This window comes from Grus americana, chromosome 4 (assembly GCF_028858705.1).
Source record: "Grus americana isolate bGruAme1 chromosome 4, bGruAme1.mat, whole genome shotgun sequence".
NCBI lineage: Eukaryota > Metazoa > Chordata > Aves > Gruiformes > Gruidae > Grus > Grus americana.
The window spans coordinates 58,870,611-58,883,329 of NC_072855.1; positions in this window are offsets into that span (position 1 = coordinate 58,870,611).

The following is a 12,719-nucleotide window of genomic DNA, read 5'->3' on the forward strand; positions in this document are numbered from 1 at the left end:
AATTGAAATTTCCACATTCATCTGAAACACAAGCAAAAATGAAATTAAATTATGTCAATGTATATAAACACCTGATGAGAGGGAGTAAAGAAGAGCGAGCCAGGCTCCTTTCAGTCATGCTCACTGACAAAACAGGAGGCAATGGACACAGATTACAAACCATACAATCTGAACACAAGAAAGACCTTTTTTACTCCAAGGGTGGTCAAACACTGGCACAGGTTGCCCAGAGAGGTTGTGGAGTCTCCATCCTTGGAGATACTCAAAACCCAGCTGGACACGGTCCTGGGCAGCCTGCTCTAGGTGGCCCTATATGAGCAGGGGGCATGGACTAGATGACCTCCAGAGGTGTCTTCCAACCTCAGCCATTGTGTGATTCTGTGAAAAGAGGAACTTACCCTATAGCTAGTCCGTCTAGTTCAGCTCCAGTGTAAGACTGATGGCACAGTGTGAAGAAATTGATCGTATTGTAGTTCTTTAAATAAGATTCCACAATGGCTAAGCTGCATGTTTTGAACCTCACTAATCCCAAACAGATAAGGTGAGGGAAAAAGATGGGGTTTTTTACATACCCTTTGTCCTTGTGGTTAATCGGCTTCAAATAATGCACTTAACCTATTCTGGAATCTTGTGAGACATATTTTTGTTCAAAGTGTCTTGCTGATATGATAAAGAAGCATGCAGATGCTTTACAAAATTTCTCACGGAGCTGGCATGAGTTTTGAAGTTTGCTACAAAAATAATACAAAATGACCAGTTACTTTTACATGACTTAATCTTATACTACCGCCTAGTGGCTAAGATCTGTGTGAGCTGCTGTACAACTTCACTACGTTTAGTAGTTATGTATGTTGTAATATTATTTTCATTCATTTTTAGGAACCATATTATGTATATTAGATGTCCACACAGTAACAGTGTTGCCAAGTATAGTGAAAACCAGAGAAACTTCCAAGTTCAAGGACACTTAATATTCATGTTGAGCACTACTAGTGATTCAGTGCAGTCTTAATGTCAACAGGATCTCCTATTTAACATATTCATGGTTTGAGATAGAATTACTTTAAAAATGAACTGTAGTGAAGGACTTCAGCCATCAAGTTTGAGATATCTATCAGTTGTCATTGTTAGAAAGAAACATTCTTGGCGTAGATTGTGTTATAAATGTCCAGTGAGGCGTTTCTTGCATCTTTCTACAAAGCTCTTGTGGCCCAAACATTAATGGGCTTGGTGGTGAACAGAGTTTATCTTGCTCAGTGTAGCAGATCCAGATACGGTAAGCCCTCGGGCATCTATTTCCCTTTCATTGCTGTAGTTCCTGTCCCTGGCTAAGTTCACAAAATCAAACCCATGAGTGTATTAAGCGTGAACAACTGTAAATCATTCAGGAGTTCCAGGTTTTCCCATTTCACCCATACCCCATGCCATGGATCCTAGCAGCAACATATGACTTAGCAAAAAATCAGACTCTTGCAGAAGCTTAGAGGAAAACACTAGTAGTAAAAACTACTTCTGCAGCTGACAGTGACAACAGCTAGATGGAGGAAAGGACTCCTCCTCAGGAAGATGAGTTTCCAGCTACTCACACTACGTGACTTTTAATTCTTGGCATTTTGTATGCCTGTCACAGAAGCTGCTCCTACTACAACTGTCGGCATTCTTTGTGACGGCAGGAGTTGTAGTAGCAAGGAGCAATAGACATGCACCTTGACTACTTCTAAAGTTTTTTTTTTAAAACCGATTTAGGTTTCGTCCCTAGAGGCTTCTGTAGCTCAGGTCTTGCTGGAAGGAGCAATTTTAGTCTGCAAAGTTAGGTGTGGAACAGAAAAAACAATATCATTCTGTCCACCAGGTGGCACTTCGTCATCGGGCTTCTATGCTTAAAAATCACCTGAAGGCAAAACAAACTTTAGGTTATGATCATATGAGGTGTGAGGTCCCGTCTGTTTCTGGAAATGTAATCTACCCAGATCTCTTCTGGGGAGGGGATTTTGATCTTAACGAAGGGAATGGGATTTCTGGCATTGACTTGAAAGAAAAGCAACTTGGCCTCAATTAGGTGGAAGCGTTAAGGAAACGAAATCTATTTGCAGTGTGCAGGACAGACTATTTTTCTTTTGTCTGATTTGTTAGAAGAGCTATATGAGTGATGGTGAGTGATTTATGTCTAATGCAACAGAGAAGGGAAATGGAAAAGGGGACAGTCACTGAGTGGCAAAACTCAGAATTTTGGATGCTGAATAAGCCAAACCAACGGTACAATGCAAGACCTTCCTGCACTGATGGGAAACATCCTAGTATAGAACTCATAAACCTTTATTTTCATGCAGGTTTAGTCCAACACGCACATTGTCTGATGTTCCTTTTCCCCATACCACCTGGAAGTTAGGCTGCAGACATTAGTATAGCGTAAAGACATTAGTATAGTGTAAATGAGGAATAAAATTCACTGTGGTGGGGACAGCACAGTTTGAGTTTGGAAACTGTCCTTTTAACAGTCATCTGTGCAAAAATTGTAATTTAATGTTGTTTAAAAATGTTTTATCCTGCCCAGTTTGCATTATTACGTGTGAGTATGTTTAGGTAAATGTAGGAACATAAGGTGTATGTGATGTGCGATATGCTATAGAAGCTGAAACTGTTTCCCAGGTGGAATAGATTCACATCATGTGCCAGCAGTCAGTGCACCCCAGTATCCCTGTGCACCCCTGGAAAGACAGCTTCAGGCCTTACCTCAAGACCCTTTCAATCCTTCCCTCTCTTTCCACGGCAGCTCTCTGACAGTCATGGCTTTCCCAGAAGCAATACACTGAGATCACAGAGATCTGCCAAGTCCTTTGTGCTAGGACAGGTCTCTGACACTGTCTCAGCTGGAGATTAGGGAATATCATGTTGATGACATGGAAATGGAGAAGAGGTTTCATTTCCCAACTAGCCAGTCCACACTTTGGCCTTGTATTTCTGTTCATTTGCATCAAGGGTGATTTAGAAGCATTTGTGCTTTGCTACTCCATTTACCTCCCAGGCTTCTCAGAGGCTGCTGAAAGCACTTCTGTAAGCATTACTGCTTGTTAAAATAATGAAAGTTTTTGTCTCCTTAGTGCAATACATGCACAATTATTGAACATTTCCTGAACCCTGGCTAGTGTTGTTCTGCTGAAAAGGCACATTTTAATATCAATAGCTTGTAAGTGAGCTGAAAAAAGGTGGAGGAGTAATTGTTGTAAGAGCACCTACAAGAAAACGGTGTCTAAGATATCTAGTTCTCTTCCTTAGAAACAATAAAAGGCTTCATCTCATCAATGCACAAAACTGGCATAAAAGTCCCATTTACTATGACCAGTTTGTTTCTGTTAAGGAGAACTGTTTCCAGGGCATTTGCTTAAATCAGCTTTTCTACAAAGAAGTGCAATTGTGTGGTAATCTACACTATGCGGTAGGAATCTGTACTGTCACTGGGAGCAGACGCTGAACTGGAAATGATAGGTCCAGTTAGTGTACAGTTGGAGAAATAGGCAGCTCAAGTAATGAGCAAATCCCAGAAACATAACAGCATCCTGGAATCACGCTGTTGCTATTTCTGATCTGAAACACTTCGCTAGTGTTCTCATAATGAGTTTTAGCTGAGTTGTTTAAAAAAAAATTACTGCAATAAAAACTGACAGTCAAGTCTTGCCTGCAGAGACAGGCTACTTCCCTTGAAGTCTGTTCTATCTACTATGCCTTGGATCCTCAAGATGTAGTTGTATTATTCTAACTATCAGGCCACATTGAAAGTGTTTGAGGGCTCCTGCACAGATCTTCATTATGCATCTCAGGGGGTCATCTCCTGATGTAAAACCTTTCTGCAAAGGAACAGTTTCTAACCTTCTCTTTGCTGTCATCGCCAGCTCCCTTCATACCTCCCATCCTGCTAGTTCCACCCTACTTCCACTTCTCCCTCAACCCAGAATTAATATTGGAATGCTTTACAAAAGGAATTAAAGGAAAAAAATGTCTTACCTTTACCAAATTCAGTGCACAAAGTACTACAGAAATGGCACTTTAAAACTGAGAATAAGACTATATCATTATTGCCATGGTGATCAAAACTAGGACAGTAACATTTTTTTCATTTTTTTGAGCTCCCTCAGCCTGTATTTCTGATATGCCAAAGAACTTGGTCTCTGGACAAGGGTCTGATTAACTGCAGAACACCAAACAAATCTCTGAGCCATGAAAAAGAAAAGAAGTTAAATGTTTGAGAGTTTTATAATTGATTCTCCAAAGAGGAAAGAGAAAAAAAGGGCAGGGATGAAAATGTGTTCCTTCTGAGAAAGGAGGGACAGGTGGCAAAAGAGAGTATGGATGAGGCTAAGACATGGACATACAGAAACAACATTTTAAGTTGGTAAGAAGCAGGCAGTCCCCTTAGTGTTTTGGGACTCCTCCTGATGCCACCCAGTGCCAGACTCTTGATCCAGGATCTCAGAGGAACCACACTACTAAGGAGTCATAGACCAATTTCCTTGGCATATTGTTCAGGGCAGATATATTCCCTTCCTCACTTCAAAGGAAAGAGACTGGTGAACACTTGATTCCACCTTCAATCCTGGAGCTGCAAATTAGAATGCACTTTTCACATTCTCCACACCAAGGCAAGGACTAAAAGCAAAGTTTAAGCTTACACACATTTTCTACAAGACTAGAGCTGTGTCAGTATTGCGCATCTGTGAAATCCATTCACCAGTAAGTCTTCTAATGTCTATATTTTTGGCTGCTTTGATCAGTAAAAGGTTTCTTATTGTGATATGCACTATTTGATTGCTATTTTAAAGAATTCAGTGGTGTTTCATAGAATTACATGTATACCATAGCCATTACTAAACAATTGCGTAAAACAATGAAAGCCATAGTCAAAGTTTAGTGCAGCTTTTTAGCACGCAACCTCATAATTTTATACTATGGTTTGCAGAAGTGCTTCTTTATAAAGTTTATCAAGTTACAAAATCTCTCAGCCGACACATCAAGAGAAAAAGGCCAATCAGATAGAAAGGACAGGGAATTCTAATTGAAAAACTAAGGATCATATAACTTGACAAGAAATTCAAAATGAAGAAAAGAAGCAGGAAAGGCATTGAATTGTGCAAGTAATTTGAATTTAAATGGGGTTTAGTTTCATTTCACAGCACTTGCCTTTCCAAATGTAAAGATCAGAAGCTTTATTAGATAATATATTAGGAACATTTCAACATAACGGTTTCTTAAAATTTCTGACATTTTCTCTTCATAAAAATACTTCCAAAATAAAGGAGTTTTTGCTTTACAGTCAGGCTTTGCTGTTTTGGGGCAACACAAATTGCCCTTATTCTTTTGCTTGGTCATACTCTCGTTCATATGACAGTAACAAAACTGACTTGGAATTTCCATAGTGAGTGAAGTCAAGTTGAGGTTCCACGTGTAGAATTGCAGGTAAAGTAGCACTTTTTGACTCACCAGTTGAAGTATCAAAGGCGCTGTAATTTCATGTTAGGCTTCATCACATCTGTAGCTTTTAGTGTTGGTTCTCCTTTCTAACAATCATGCACCAAACGTTTCCTTCAAGGCTCAAAATGTGGTACTGTTGCCTGCGACTCCTGTGATTCTTATTGCTGTAGCCACATTAAGCATGAGCAGCACATTTCTTCCTGCCAGCTGGCTTTTGGGTCACACTAGAACTGCACTTAGAAGGGAAGGCTACGGGGTGCTACATGTGTCATCATACAGTTTAAACGAAATTTTGGATTAACAACATGCCTGAGTTTGACAGCTTGCCTCTTTCTTGACTAGCTGTCTTAATTTAATGAGCTTCTCTCTCTTAAAATCACTGTCCTGAGTTTGTCTAAATTGAATGGCTATTTTAGCATCTATTAGATCAGCAAAGATAGTCTGATGGGCTGATCTCCATGAGGTTGGACTGGAATAAGCTTTCTTACTATGAATGTTCATGGATAGCTGTCCATAGTGGAAACTCCATTTAAAAAAATAAATAAAATAGCTTTATTCCAGTACTGTTATATTCTGATTTTTTTTAGAGTTAAAGACCTATGTTGTTTCAGTAATTAAAAAGGGAGGAATGAGAACATGAAACTTAGCTTTTAGAAAAGCTTTTCAGTAACTTCCTTTTCCCCTTGGAATTAGTCATTTTCTTTCCTTTGTTTTTAACAAGCAAACCAGACATGCAGCACTGGAGCAGTCTTACAATTCTTTGGTGGCAATAAATATGCTCATTCTCTCTGGATGTCTCCCCTGAATGTGAAGTACAAAAATAATCTGAAAAGGCAAAAAATCCTAGGGTATTTTAAAAGCTAAAAGGCTTCAGTTAGGTTTTTTATGAGCTACAGCAGCTCTCCATAAGAGAGATGACAATAAGTCATCTAGACATGGTAAGTGTTTTCATTGTGTCTAAGTACAACCTCTACCGAAGCTGAATCATGATCCCTGAGTAGCTCTTAAAGACTTACTAGCTGTTTCTGTAATGTAAATTCATAATAATCTTTTATACTAGCTCTCCAACACTGATGTGTAAAAAAATAAATAGTAGTCATTTCAAAGCAGAACTCATTCAGTATTCTCAGTATCTTAATAGATAATATTTAAGCCAATTTGCTAAGGAGATGAGGAACAGAAGGCTTGACAGCCATGAAAAACTCCCCAAAACTTATCTGGGATTTGTTTAGGGGAGTTTTCCTTCATATTTCTCAGTTTCTCCTTTCCCACTTATTATGTTTGTCTTTTGTCACCCAGAGGAGAAATTGTAGTAGCAATAGTAGCTTCTTTGCATTTCTTTAATTAAATTCTGAAAGGCACCAGATGCTTTCATTTGCAATCTCCCTTTCTCATACTAAAGCACAGAGGAGTTAATCATATAGCAGGCTTTAGTTTACTCTGAACTCAGGCTGGGACAGTGTTAATTAAGTCTTGCCATTTAGCTAAAGTATAGCCTGTCATGACAACAGGTCTCTGCTGCATTGCTCTGTATTGTTTTTTCAATCCAGCAGAGAATTCTGAGATTTTAGTGCGTTCTGTAGTTTCAATTATTAAAGACTTGATCTCTAATTGTTTCTTCTTGTCCAACAACTAAGTGTTATAATTTGGCCCTTAGGAAGTGCCTGGTTCAGTCCTATTGAAATGTAGGTAGCTAGGGCTTGAAGAAACAGCAGGAGAATTTCAAAGGATGATGGTTCATATTACTTTAAACCAGATTCAAAGGCTACTTAGGTGCCCAAAGGTACAAGTAGGTGTTCCCTGGGATTTTCACAAACATCTCGGGCCACTTTTAAAAACCCCAGTGTGGCATTATCTGCATCCTTAGGTGTCTAAACACTCTTTGACTATGTTCTTGACTCTTGCATCCTCTTTCCAAGGGTACTGCAGTATTAAGCAAGGCAAATGTTAGGCAGCTATTTTGGCATATACCCCAGAAACAGCCAATGAATTCACAGTCTTTACCTTTCATAATGGAAATTTTATCCAAATAGTCAACGGTGCACCTGGGATGCAGATCACTTCCCAGGGACATCCTCAGGTTGACAAGATGAGTCTTTTATCACTTTACCTTTTTCCTCCCCGCATCTGATACCTCTGGGAAGGAAATGTGGGCGCACGAGCCAGAAGAAACCCCCGGAACACTCCAGTGGGTCCCCACCTGAGGGACTTGGGCACTCTGTAAACAAGAGACCCCAGTCAGAAAAACTTATCCTGCTCTGCTTTCCTGTCTCACAAGGTGACTGCCAGATATTCACAGAGATTTATTCATGGATGAGCTGCAGACCCAGAACTTTATTTAAAGGAAAGACTTAACAAATAATTTTTATTAACAAACACATTTGAGGAAAACTTGCTCTGCTTGGGGACAATTAGCAAAGAAAAGAGGTAAAACTCATCAGATAAATTATCCATTATGAGTTATTCACATAATTTTATGGAAAACTTTAAAGTAGTGCAAGATAAAGATCCTAATTTATTACTCCCTTCCCTGAAGCACAAGAGTATGTGAGAGCTTCAAATAACTAGGCTTTGTTAAAAAAAAAAAAAAAAAAAAGCCTGTTTAAAGCATGTCGCTTAGACCTTTGTGAATCTGTAGTAACTCTCTTGGATGAACTTTATCAGATTTGTAGTTATGTTAAATTAATGTCAGAAAATGAAACTGGGGCCACGTAAACTGAAGTCATCACCAAGCATAGCCCCGACTCCTCAGGCCTAGCTTGCGTCTCACACACATGCCCCCACACACGGAGCCTTCTCACAGGCTGCTATTGTCAGAAAATAAAATACTGTCTCTACTGCAGACAAAAAAAAAAGAAAGGCCCAGCCAGGCTAAAAACAAAACATGAATTGTGTGGCGTTTTTGTCAGTCCTTCTCCCAGTGTCTGTTCATCTGCCCGCCCTGGGGTGCCAGGAAGCCTTCTCAATGAAGGACTTTGAGTAAGGCCATTCCTCTTCATTTTATCCTGTTTACCTCGTGCTCATATAAATTCATTGCTATTTCTTTGAGAATATTGGGTTGCCGCAATCCCTTTTCCTTGCCTGGATGCTCGGGATTTTAATCAGGACTTAACATAATCTTTCCCAGTTTTAACAAAAAGACCTTTTCTGCTGCCACGTATCTAGCATCACCTTTCTTCTTTCTGTAGTTAAGTTTTATATACTCAGAATCATTAAAAAACATAATTCATTTGTCCACATGAGATTTAACACACTCACACACACAACCCCCCCCCCCATACACTCCCCTACTATTCTACGCTGTCCTTACTTGCACTTGGACAAATTACAGCACAAGGTACAACATTAAGGAAAGCTTGGGTTTTATTTCAGCCTAACAAATTTTACACTACAAGGCGATTCTTGTTAAAGTGCCCATAGCCTAAATATCCTTGTTCTCAAAATGGAAAAAAAAAAAAAGGCATTTTGTTTCATGTAAACACAAAGAGATTCTCGGTGGAGGAGAGGAAGCATAATTAAACATTGGGGATGAGGTCATAGGTCCATGATGTGAACTGTTCAGCACCAGTGCCTTATTAAGGAGTTTCCCTCTCGCTTCTCTTTCTCATGCCTCAAGCCATTTGTTTCTGTTCCTACGACTCAAAGCACCATCCTGGTTTAGTGGCCACAAAACTGCCCGTGGGACTAGGCTAGGAATGATCACGAGCCCTTTATAATACTTGGGTAACACATTTCTCTCCAGGCGCACAGCACGGACCCCTACGCAATCTGCAGGAGCAGCTGTGGGAGGGCTGGATGAGGAAGGGAGAGGCAGGGAGGGACATTGGGAAGCTGGTATGGCACACAAATGGGTTGGCACTGTAAAGACAAAGCACCATATTAGTAGCCCGTCAGACTTATTTCAACTTGCAGATGAAACACAACAGAGAGGACTGCAAAAAGAAAAGGCTCACTCGTTCCTCACTCATGGTTCCACTGTGGAGCACTGGTGGAAGCTCAAGAGCTTTGTGAGTGGCCCTAAGCAGCAAACTGGACCCACACTTCCAGTGTCCTGCGGTAATAAATAAATAAATAAACACACTGCTGTGAATTTGAACTGTCTACACATTTTCAAAGCATTTTTTGCCTGCTTTGAGCTTATAGTGCAGTGGAGTAAATGCTTATAAAAGGCTCATGGCAAGGAAAAAAAATCAAAACTCTCTTCTCAAATGGTAGCCAAGAAGAAAGGTCATAAATTAAGAAAGATCAGAGCGATTGAAGTAAGCAAAATTAAGGTTCTGTTTTGCAAACCTACTAATCCTAATAGGGTTAGAGGTAAATATTGATCATGCAAGCAGGCTGTGCAGAAAATCAGGCTTTCATCATGGATGATAAATTAACCTAACAATAATACAACACAATAAAAAAGGGAAAATTTAGACTTGATAGCCGGGGGGGAGCCTTTTGTCAGATTTTTTTATACTGTGAAATAATATCTAAAGGAAACAGCAGAATTCACTTGAGACATTAAAAAAATACAAAAATTAGACTGGCAAATGCATTAGAAAAGGTACTGCAGAAAACTACCCTCCAATGCCCGTGAGTGCTCCAGGTGACCTTTTGTAATAGAACTTCTCCATTACTGCTTTGTTTCTTTCTTTCTGAGCCTGCATATATGAGCCCATGTATATTTTGCTTTGGCCCTTAAATGAGATTGCATGATATATTTCAGCTATTGGAGAATAGGGATTGCTAATGGGGACTGATCTTTAATGTCCTTTTGTCATTATACACGGACGAAAAAGGAACCAAATTAATTGTTTCATTTCATTTTTATTCAGTATACTCTAATATATTTTCATGTTTTGAATTCCAATTTCTCCCAGTTCACTTTGTATCCAGTGTTGGAAGAGCCATTTCTTGTATTTCTTAATATGCTTGAAGGATCTAAGGAAATTACAGAATTTAACAGCTTTACTTCAAAAATCCATGTAAGAGCTCCAATGACCACCATAAGCTGCATGGTCATACTGGACAAATTGTCTGAAGGTTTAGAGAATTTACTTATATTAACATCCGGAATATAAAGTAGATAAAACCCATCAGAGAGTTTGAAATGTTCCATTCATCAGTAAATCCATTATACTGTACAAAACCACATTGACCTCTTCCCAGTTATGACAAAAGTTTCCATTACCAGAGGTTTAAAGAACCTCTGTTTTTTCCAAGCCTTTTAATATTTAGATGAACTCTGGAGTTTGGCAAGATTTGGGATTAAACTGTGCACTCAGCAATCTAAGTGAATCTCATTTTGAAGTCAGTTACATGTATTAGATGCATATAAAGAGAAAAAAAAAGTCTTTTTTTTTCTCTGAAGTCCTTACCACTAACTTTTTAGAGGAAGTTACCTGAGTTGCCACTGATAGGAAATGGCAGGTAGCAAGCGAGAACTCAGCACATCTATTGTACCTTGTCCCTGTCCTTTCTGAGTCCCCACAAGGGTCAGGTTTGTGCTGAGAATAACCCCGAAGGCCCAACTTGGTCTGGAGCAGAGGCAGGCACACAGTCGTGTATCTGTTGAATCGGCTAGTTTACGAGGCCCGATTTTTGGCTGGTGGTAGGTGTTCATGCCAGCTTTCTGCCAGATGAGAGGACACACAGTACCCGCTCTGCGTAAGACCTGTATACACAGTGCTAAATTTTTGACCTGTTTGAACCAGCAGGGCACCTCTGTGTTACATGGCTACGGCCTTTTCAGTCTGGAATGAAATGGCCTGAAACTGTTTTTATCACATCATCAAAACACAGCCTGTGCTCTGGCAGGCTTCATCTTTGCCTTCATGGCCTCAGGCGGGTAACTGGGATGGGGAGGTCCTGAGGGCAGGAGCAGCTGACATCCCTGGAGAGGGGGGTCACAGCAGTCTAAGGAGGCACTAGTGAATGCCAGGGACATGGAAAAAAAAGCACAGGATGAAAGGAATACATTCCCCTGGGCAAAAAGACCGATACAAGCACTCTGTATGACTTGGCTGCATGCGATCCCCGTGGTAGCGTGCCTTCCCTCAGCTGCCTTTGATCCCACCGCTGAAATACTGCCCTCGCTATCCAGCTCGGCGCCTGGGCTCAGGAAGTCTTTAAACCTCAGACTGCTGGAAGCCAAAAGAGTACTCTCAAGAAGTATCACTGCAGCATCTGTCACTCTTTCCCCGGCACCTACTATTGGCTATGGTTAGAGAGCAGATAGCCATCTAGAAGGAGTGTTAGTCTCACTTGCTCCAGCTATTTCTGTTTTGTGGTCTAGAGCAGTGTTTCAGAAAGGCCAGTGCGCTCAGCCTGCCCGAGCTCTGAGCAAAGCTGCAGCATTCAGTCTTCCTCCTACTGCACGCACTTGTTTTTTCCAGAAAGCCCTTTAATTACAGATTTTTATCATGAGCTTCTGACTCTCCTTAGTGACCCCCAAATGAGTTGCGCAAGAGGACCTCTCTTTAGCCCTTGAGAGATATTTTGTCCATATACGTGTTACAAGTCAACCGCAAGTTGCCGCATGTGAAACAATTATTCTGCAGAATCTGTCCTCTAACTTGCATCTCTGCAATTTCTTTTGGCACATGGCTTTTTTGCCTATCATTAAGTCATGCTGGGATTTATCCTGGCATTTTCTGAGATTACTGATACTGGGAGAAGGCACCATCAGCAGAAGGTCAGCCATGTCCAGATGGTGATCTCTAAAGGAAAGTTGCTAAGCTGTGGGGATCTCTTTTAGTGACACAGATCCTTCAGCTTGTTCTTTTGATTAGATCCTCATGAAGCTACTACACGCTTGTGAATATTTGGACAGAATCCTGATTTCACTGAGACAAAGACGAAACGACAGTCACTCAGAGCCGTTTTGCAGCAGCTCAGCTACATTCACAGACCCAGGCACCTGCGCTCAGACACGTGAAGCCTAGGAAACCTGATTGTAAGAAGAGCTAGAGATTGTGATGTGATTGTGGCATTGCCTTTACTATGAGCATTTGCTACAAAGGGGAATGAGTTTCTCTGAGGTTACTGAAGTTGCGCAGGCTGTGATGGTGACTGCATCCTAAGAAATCTCAGTGAGGGCTTCTGAGTCCCCATTCTTCCCCACAGAGGTGCTTCCCCACACAGAGGGTGCCAGGGAGCCGGAGGCAGTTCCTGTGCACCGAGGATCTGGCTGTTGCTCAGGGTGTGAAGAGGCAGTCAAAGGCTGCAGTACGGAGGAGCATGGCTTTTTTTGAAATATGAGCTTTCCT